The sequence below is a fragment of the Dipteris shenzhenensis genome, chromosome 1 (genome assembly GCF_047967505.1).
Source record: "Dipteris shenzhenensis isolate YYH24624 ecotype China chromosome 1, Dip_SZ_1.0, whole genome shotgun sequence".
Lineage (NCBI taxonomy): Eukaryota > Viridiplantae > Streptophyta > Polypodiopsida > Gleicheniales > Dipteridaceae > Dipteris > Dipteris shenzhenensis.
This window is the reverse complement of record NC_141596.1, coordinates 41,412,740-41,421,925: the sequence shown is the minus strand read 5'-3', so window position 1 is coordinate 41,421,925 and position 9,186 is coordinate 41,412,740.

The window sequence follows — 9,186 nt, the reverse complement described above, 5'->3', positions numbered from 1 at the left end:
ATGCATGCATACATACATACATACATACATACATATTGATGCATATAGTTTTACTAGATGGGGAAAATAGGCCCTACTCCGATTTTTGTGGAGAGACACAACTAGACAAATAGAGCAAGTCCAAGGGGTCGCTGGGGACACCTCCCGGCAAATGGAGATGCCCGGTATGCAATTTTAGCACCAATTTTGGGATGTAAGCTGCATAGTCATGTCCAAAAAAAGTTGTCAATTCTTGCATTAAATGTAGGGTGGTGAATATATGGTATTCCGTCATGGGGCCGGAGAAGACGGAGGCAAAAAATTGAACCTCCAAAAAGACTTCTTTTACCAGTCTATGGGGACCGCGGCTCTTACTAGTGTTGAGAGTGGACAAGATAGCTACCATTGGTGTGATATGGGAATCTCCCAATCTGCAATTTTAGCACCAATTTTGGGATGTAAACTACATAGTCAGGTCCAAAAAAGTTGTGTCAATTATTGCATTAAATGTAGGGTGATGAATATATCCTATTTCATCAGGGGGCCTGCAGAAGACGGAGGGAAAAAATTGAACCTCCAAAAAGACTTCTTTTACCGGTCTATGGGGCCTAGCTCTTACTAGCATTGAGAGTGGACAAGATAGCTACCGCTGGTGTGATATGGGAATCTCCAAGTCTCAAGTTTTGGGGTACATGAAATTAGATCATGCTAACGGTAACTCTAAGAGGTTCCAAAGGCAGGCAACATTCTTCATCATAGCTAACTCAAATGCAAGGCAGTGAAAATGCCAGGAGAGTTGCTAGGTAGCATTGATTTTGGGAAGGAATATGATGATACTTTGTTGTGTTATGTAGGATATTAATTTCCATTAAATTTGGGACATGTTAGATATAACTTCATAAAATCCTAAGTCATGAAATTAATACATTACAAGTTCAAGCATAAATAATAGTTGTGAAGTTAATGCATTAAATATTCAAGCCTAAAGAAGAATTAATCAAGACCTAATGCACCGTACCAGAGACTTTGGCCTTACCCTCATTCCATAGACTTGCCAACGTAAGGCCAAAATTTTCATTCTTAAGAATATGTGGAAAGACCTTACATTTGGCCCACTTTTGGCGAAAAAATTTCATTCTAAAGAATAGGTGGAGTGAAATTGTGTTTGATAAATACAAATCAATGCTCAAGTTTGGACATTATTAAATAAAGGTATCCTTTTGAAGATATTGGAACACATGAGAGAAATAATATTGAAGATACGTGAATTTTTAGACATACTATTAAAGACAAATGAACATATAATGGATGAAATCCTATTGATGATACATGAATTTTCAATAGAACTGTTATTCAAAAGATTTGATGGATTGAATGTAGCTTTAATACATTATCCCTTTTACAAGGGTGTTTGAGTTTAAGGCTTGAAACATAAGAATGAATTTGTGTTGAAGCCTAGTGGTTTGTTAAGGATATGTGAAACTTGAAGTAAAAGTACTTACAATGGAAGGGATTATATCAAGATCCTATTAAGGACATGTGAACATATAGTAGAATAATTCTACATAAAATCAGTGGATCAAACTTAATGGCTCAAAAGCAAAAAGGGATGATGGTGCAACCTAGGGGCTACTCTACGGCACTATGGCAGCAATCTTTGTAGTTACTATCAAAGGTAGTGTAACTTTTTTGTCAAGGAAAGAGACGTGAACCACTCCACATGACCTAGATCTGTATGACCTAGGTTGCACCGACTTGTTTCTTTCATGGATAAAAAGTGACCCTTAGGTGATGCTATAGCACTCCCTTTTTTGGTCCATTATTATAGCACAATTGGGGCCTTTTGACCTAATACTAGCTACCCATCAAATATTTGTTGTAGATGTTAGGGGTAATTACCAAACTACTAGTGGTAGTTTTATCACCACCATTAGTAATTTTATTTGAGTGTTCCTTAATGGTAGTTCTCCTACTACTACATACAATATTACCAATAGTAGTCCTAATCCCAATGATAGTACACATAATATTATTGTACCGTCCAACTTTAATCATCATTATATCTATGAATGCATATATATAGGTCTATCTATATCTATACCTATTTATTCGTCATCCAATACGTTTGCATTTATTTTTGGTGCTTTGCTTACTTTGAAACTAAAGATAATGTGATTTCATTATTGTTTGCATTGTTGTCAAACATGAGGAGCTGGAATGCATAAGAGTTGGGAGGCACATTATAATTTCTGTGCAGATTTGAGCCATTGAATAGCCTATTGATTCTGATTGTTTTCTTTCTTATTAAATCCTTAATTTGGTTATTTCACACCGAACATCGCCATATCAATTCTTTTTTTTTTTGTTCTAGTAATGTCCTATCGCAACATAGTCTAGGGTTGATCAAACAAGATAAATGGGTGCTCACATTTAATATATTTTTGAGAGTTAGAGGATAGTGGCTGTAGACTACAAAATCATCACTTTGAATAAATTTGGCAAGATTCTTCTGATAGAAGGAATAATTTCTATTGCACTAAAGATGAAAGAAAATTATCAAAAGGCTGATACAAGGCTCAAAATCACACTGGTGCTACTAGGCTTAATAGTCGTAGGCTAGTAGTAGTACTAGTGTATTTACTAAGTAGTGTGCATGCCTCTCCTCATTAAAATTCATAGTCTTCAAAAATATATAATACATAAGTCAAAATATTCTAATTAGTTTTATCATCCTAATGTTGAAACTGACTTAAATTCATAGTCTTCAAAAAGGTATAATACATAAGTCAAAATATTCCAATTAGTTTTATTGTCCTCATGTCGAAACTGACTTTCTCTTCCTTCGTCTCCTATGAGCTTCAAACCTTTAATCCATTAATCTCTCAAATAGTAAGAATGGTCTTGTATTAAGAGACGATGATATCTAAAGTGATCTACAAATACTAAGAATGGTCTTATATTAAGAGGTGATGATATCTCAAGTGTTATACAAACCGTAAGAATGGTTTTGTATTAAAAGGTGATGATATCTCAAGTGTTCTACAAATAGTAAGAATGGTTCAAGTGTTCTACAAAAGTATTAGGTACCTCTTAGTGGCTGAAGGGAAGGAGTGATGATATCTCAAGTGTTCTACAAATAGTAAGAATGGTCTTGTATTAAGAGGTGATGATATCTCAAGTGTTCTACAAATAGTAATAATGGTTTTGTATTAGGAGGTGATGATATCTCAAGTGTTCTATAAAACTATTAGATACCTCTTAGTGGTTGAAGGGAAGGGGTTGGAAGTATGGGCAAAATCTCTAGGAACTACAGGATGGCTGCAAGAACAATTTTGAATGTCATAAATGACACTTGGGTTTTTCAACATATGGGTGAACTATTTTTAAACATTTTCTTTCATGGTTGATAACACTTTTAATAAGAAGAACCATTTTGAATGTCATAAGTGTTGATGCAATCCCATGCTATGAAGTCTACAAAAAGTTTTTTTTCCCCACATATGGGTGAAGTGATGTTTATGTTACTAAGCTCAACATATCAAGCAACGCATTTGTTTTGATTATTGAAGGAGTTTGATAATAAGACCCATTTCAAATGCAAAAGAATTGTTGTATCAGTAATGGAATCCGCTTTGGAGTGGAAATTCGGTTTCTTTCAAACCACATACTATTGTTGCATAATGTGAGTATGGCTCTAATTGGAAGTCAAGGTAGACTATAATTCGCAATATTGATATAGTTACACATAGTAACATAAGTTTTATTTTCGACAATTTTCCCAAATAGTGGTTTCCACAAAGCTATGTTGAATACCTCGATAAGGAAATTGTGGAAAAGCTCGCTCGCTTTTTTGGGCCTGCTCGCTTTTCCTCGCTCGCTCTATCGACTGCCTCCCCTTAGGTGATGGTATAGCACTCCCTTTTTTGGTCCATTATTATAGCACAATTGGGGCCTTTTGACCTAATACTAGCTACCCATCAAATATTTGTTGTAGATGTTAGGGGTAATTACCAAACTACTAGTGGTAGTTTTATCACCACCATTAGTAATTTTATTTGAGTGTTCCTTAATGGTAATTCTCCTACTACTAAATACAATATTACCAATAGTAGTCCTAATCCCAATGATAGTACACATAATATTATTATGACCGTCCAACTTTAATCATCATTATATCTATGAATGCATATATATAGGTCTATCTATATCTATACCTATTTATTCCTCATCCAATACGTTTGCATTTATTTTTGGTGCTTTGCTTACTTTGAAACTAAAGATAATGTGATTTCATTATTGTTTGCATTCTTATCAAACATGAGGAGCTAGAATGCATAAGAGTTGGGAGGCACATTATAATTTATGTGCAGATTTGAGCCATTGAATAGCCTATTGATTCTGATTGTTTTCTTTCTTATTAAATCCTTAATTTGGTTATTTCACACCGAACATTGCCATATCAATTCATATTTTTTTTGTTCTAGTAACGTCCTATCGTAGCATAGTCTAGGGTTGATCAAACAAGATAAATGGGTGCTCACATTTAATATATTTTTGAGAGTCAGAGGATAGTGGCTGTAGACTACAAAATCATCACTTTGAATAAATTTGGCAAGATTCTTCTGATAGAAGGAATAATTTCTATTGCACTAACGATGAAAGAAAATTATTAAAAGGGTGATACAAGGCTCAAAATCACACTGGTGCTACTAGGCTTAATAGCCGTAGGCTAGTAGTAGTACTAGTGTATTTACTAAGTAGTGTGCATGCCTCTCCTCATTAAAATTCATAGTCTTCAAAAATATATAATACATAAGTCAAAATATTCTAATTAGTTTTATCATCCTAATGTTGAAACTGACTAAAATTCATAGTCTTCAAAAAGGTATAATACATAAGTCAAAATATTCCAATTAGTTTTATTGTCCTCATGTCGAAACCGACTTTCTCTTCCTTCGTCTCCTATGAGCTTCAAACCTTTAATCCATTAATCTCTCAAATAGTAAGAATGGTCTTGTATTAAGAGGCGATGATATCTAAAGTGATCTACAAATACTAAGAATGGTCTTATATTAAGAGGTGATGATATCTCAAGTGTTATACAAACGGTAAGAATGGTTTTGTGTTAAAAGGTGATGATATCTCAAGTGTTCTACAAATAGTAAGAATGGTTCAAGTGTTCTACAAAAGTATTACGTACCTCTTAGTGGCTGAAGGGAAGGAGTGATGATATCTCAAGTGTTCTACAAATAGTAAGAATGGTCTTGTATTAAGAGGTGATGATATCTCAAGTGTTCTACAAATAGTAATAATGGTTTTGTATTAGGAGGTGATGATATCTCAAGTGTTCTATAAAACTATTAGATACCTCTTAGTGGTTGAAGGGAAGGGGATGGAAGTATGGGCAAAATCTCTAGGAACTACAGGATGGTTGCAAGAACAATTTTGAATGTCATAAATGACACTTGGGTTTTTTAACATACGGGTGAACTATTTTTAAACATTTTCTTTCATGGTTGATAACACTTTTAATAAGAAGAACCATTTTGAATGTCATAAGTGTTGATGCAATCCCATGCTATGAAGTCTACAGACAGTTTTTGCTTTCATGCTATAAAACTCTACCATTGTTGCTTGGACCTTGCATACATGCAAAGTTATGTTTCATGTACTCAAAGGTGCTTGGTCCTTGCTTTGCCTCGGTACCTTGTGCACCTTCCTTTTTTGCTCTCTCATCCTTTTGTCTTATTTGTGCCTTCCAATATCATGCATTTTAAAATGTGTATAAATCAACCCCATAGATATTGGACAATATATATTTTTTTCCCTTGCATTTCTAACATATATTAGTCTCTACAGCAAAGGATTCTTTACACCTTGACCTCAAAATGCATTTACAAAACATTATACACAACTAAGTACTCTTGCCTACTAATGCTAGCAGCATTAGTAGGCAAGAGTATAAATACTTTCATCTTATTTGTACCTCTTCCAACATCATGCTTTTTTAAATGTGTATAAGTCCACCCCATAGATATTCGACAATAGAATATAAAATTTCCCTTGCATTTCTAACATGTATTAGTCTCAGTAATAAAGGATTCTTTACACCTTGACCTCAAAATGCATTTACAAAACATTATACACAACTAAGTACTCTTGCCTACTAATGCTAGTAGCATCACATGCACAGACAACTTTTGATGGGTCCACAATATTCCCTAAATTAGCTGCAACCTCTTACAATAGTGCATGTTGTACTACATGCCAACAGGGATCCCTAAGAATGGAAATAAATTCTCTCTTATGCACTATTCATAAAAGTCCTATAAAAAATATGACATTAGAAAAATACACAACTACATGATTGTAAGTAATGCTTCATAAGTAAAAATAGTCCAAAGATACATATGGTGTAGCTTGCACCCTATGCTTCCTTGCTCCACCATCATATGCTGAGCTCTAAATTGGTTTCCACAACCTTGTTCCTATGCTTGTAACCACAAGGGGTTCTTTTTTATTTTCTATAGTCTCCTAGTTAATGTAGCACGTTGTTGTTTGAGGGCTCCTTGAGGGACCTTGATCTAAGCTTCATTGTGCCTTGACGAGTCATAGTATACTCTGGTGCAACTTCAATATGAAAGGTGCTTTCTTGCAATAGTAACCTTCTAGTGAAGTGATCAGAGGAATTCAAAAATAGATTCTTGGACCGAAAATCAAAGGAACAAAGATTTTGAATTAGTACAGGTAGGATACCTTTTTGAAATTTGGACTCATATGGGGGTGATTAGACCCTCTATAGGCCTTGTTTTTTCATAATCCATTTTGCTAATCCACTCTTTGTGAGGCCCTTATTGAGTTAAAAATTTCCCTAATGATGACATAAAATTATTTATTAATATATAAGATACAATATAGAAGTTAAATAGTGATAGCAAATGTTGAGCATATGTGCTACTTCTAAGTTCTTGAATTATGTTGAGCATATATGTCGTATGTAAGAGACAATATAATATGCAAACAATAAAATAGGCTACTTCTAAGCTCTTGAATATTTTTTGAGTGTTATCCCATGAAGCCTTTGTTACATCATTCTTCTATATAACCTTTTATACATATAAAGATATTCTCTATTCTTTGAAAGTATTAGATAAGCATTTGAGAGAGAGAGAGAGAGAGAGAGAGAGAGAGAGAGAGAGAAAGAGAGAAAGCTTTAATTAAATCTTGTTATTGTGTGGATATGCACAAATGAGTACAATTATAGAAATGATTTAAGTTAATGGATAACATTGGAAAGGGGGAGGACAAAAGTGATCCCCATGAATAACAATCGGGAGAAATTTTAGCTCATTATATAATTGAAATGAGGAGGTAGAAGTGAGACCGTGGTAAAATGACAAGGAAAAAGAGACAAACTATGACAAAAAGATCCTTCAATGAAGTACATAGGTGTTGCAAATAAACGCATGCACCAAAGTATGAGCACTCTCAACCAAAAAATGTGCCCTATGTGTAGAAATGGGTATCCAAATCTTTGTGGCAATTCCCATAATCTAGGAAGGACAAAAATTTGAGCACCATTTTGGGAGGTCTATTGGTAGAGGGTTGTTGTGGGAGAGAGGGAAGACCATTAATAATATCTTGGATTATGCCACAATAATCATCCATGGCTCCATTGGCTCCCTCAAAGCTAGCAATGACTCCATAATCTTGTGTAGGAACTAGAAGAGGATGTGTGCACCCGTCGTGGAAGCAACGATTTCAGAATCCACAGCTATGAAAGTGTGGAAAAATGGTAGCAAAGAGAGCATTATAAGCAATACCCAACATGGAAAATACCTATGAAAGTGTGGAAAAATGGTAGCAAAGAGAGCATTATAAGCAATACCCAACATGGAAAATACCCTAAGCAGCTTGACAAAAGTCTAACTTGACTCAAAACTCAAGCATTGCTCGTGTCTTAGTCCCACCATTCATGCTTCAAACATCCATGGACATTGCCATGGCATGTATTACCTTAACAAATAGAGCTATTCATTGAACCAAGATATTAGCAAAATAGAGACTTATGTGCCTCTTCAGTGTTTTGTATATATATATATATACTTATATATATAGCAAGGTGGGCAACTAGAACACAAAGGAGAAGCTCTAATAAAAGATGAGCAGATGCAAACACAACAAAGATCCTTGGATAAAAAATCTATCTCTACACATTAACAAAGTGTTTGCTCTATGGTCTGGCTAACAGCAGCCTCCCAGTGATTCTTACAAGTTTATCTCTCGTCGAGATCTCTACCTTTCAATCTCATACTTATATTGCTCTTTCTACTTCTTGAGATAGGTGGAGTTTGGACATTTCAATGAAAGTGAGTAGGGATGTTTATGCCGCCTAATGAAGGAGTGGAAGGACTATAATTTATTAGAAATACCATTTTTTCATTCTGTCATCTTCCTGTCCATACTGCCGGATAGAGGTAACTATATTTGCTAGAGTAGTTGGATGTAAACTTGCCTTAACAATGAATATGTTATTACACTTGAATGCTTTCATTCATAATCTATCCTTTATGGTTTTAGCCATTAAATTAGGCAAAATGTGATAAGACACCCTTTACATGTGTGTAAAAATATCTTAAATTTATAAGAGGGTCAAAGTGAGCTTGAATTGGATGTGGATGTACCAAAGTGAATGCTTTTTATGTGCTCAAGCTACATACCCACAAGAGCAAGTTGTGCTCAAGCTACATAACTAGAAACTCACTCATTAGTGGTCTACTACAAGTGCTTTCTAACATAAAGCGCACAATTGGATGGAAGCACTTCCTTTAAAGTTGGGGTGAAGTAATAGATCTTTAAAATTGAAAGAGGAGCCTGATGGCGTTGACAACTAGAGTGGTATCATGCTAATACATGGGGTATGATCCACTTAGAGGAGGATGTGGATGCTTCATTAAAATTGTGCCATCCCATGATCATTCCTATCACAGCAATAATGATGCTTCTCATAACGAACAACGGACCCATTAACAAAACTAGGGCAGCCGAGACACCAACATTGAGACACATCCAAAACTTCTTCCAATGTGAGTGTAGCTACCAACAATAAGTTTTGCCCAAGCTATAAGAGGAGAGCTGCCAGGAAACATAGGGTGCACCGGTGCTTTCCAATCATCATGTAGTACATACCATAGTAGAGCGTGGGCA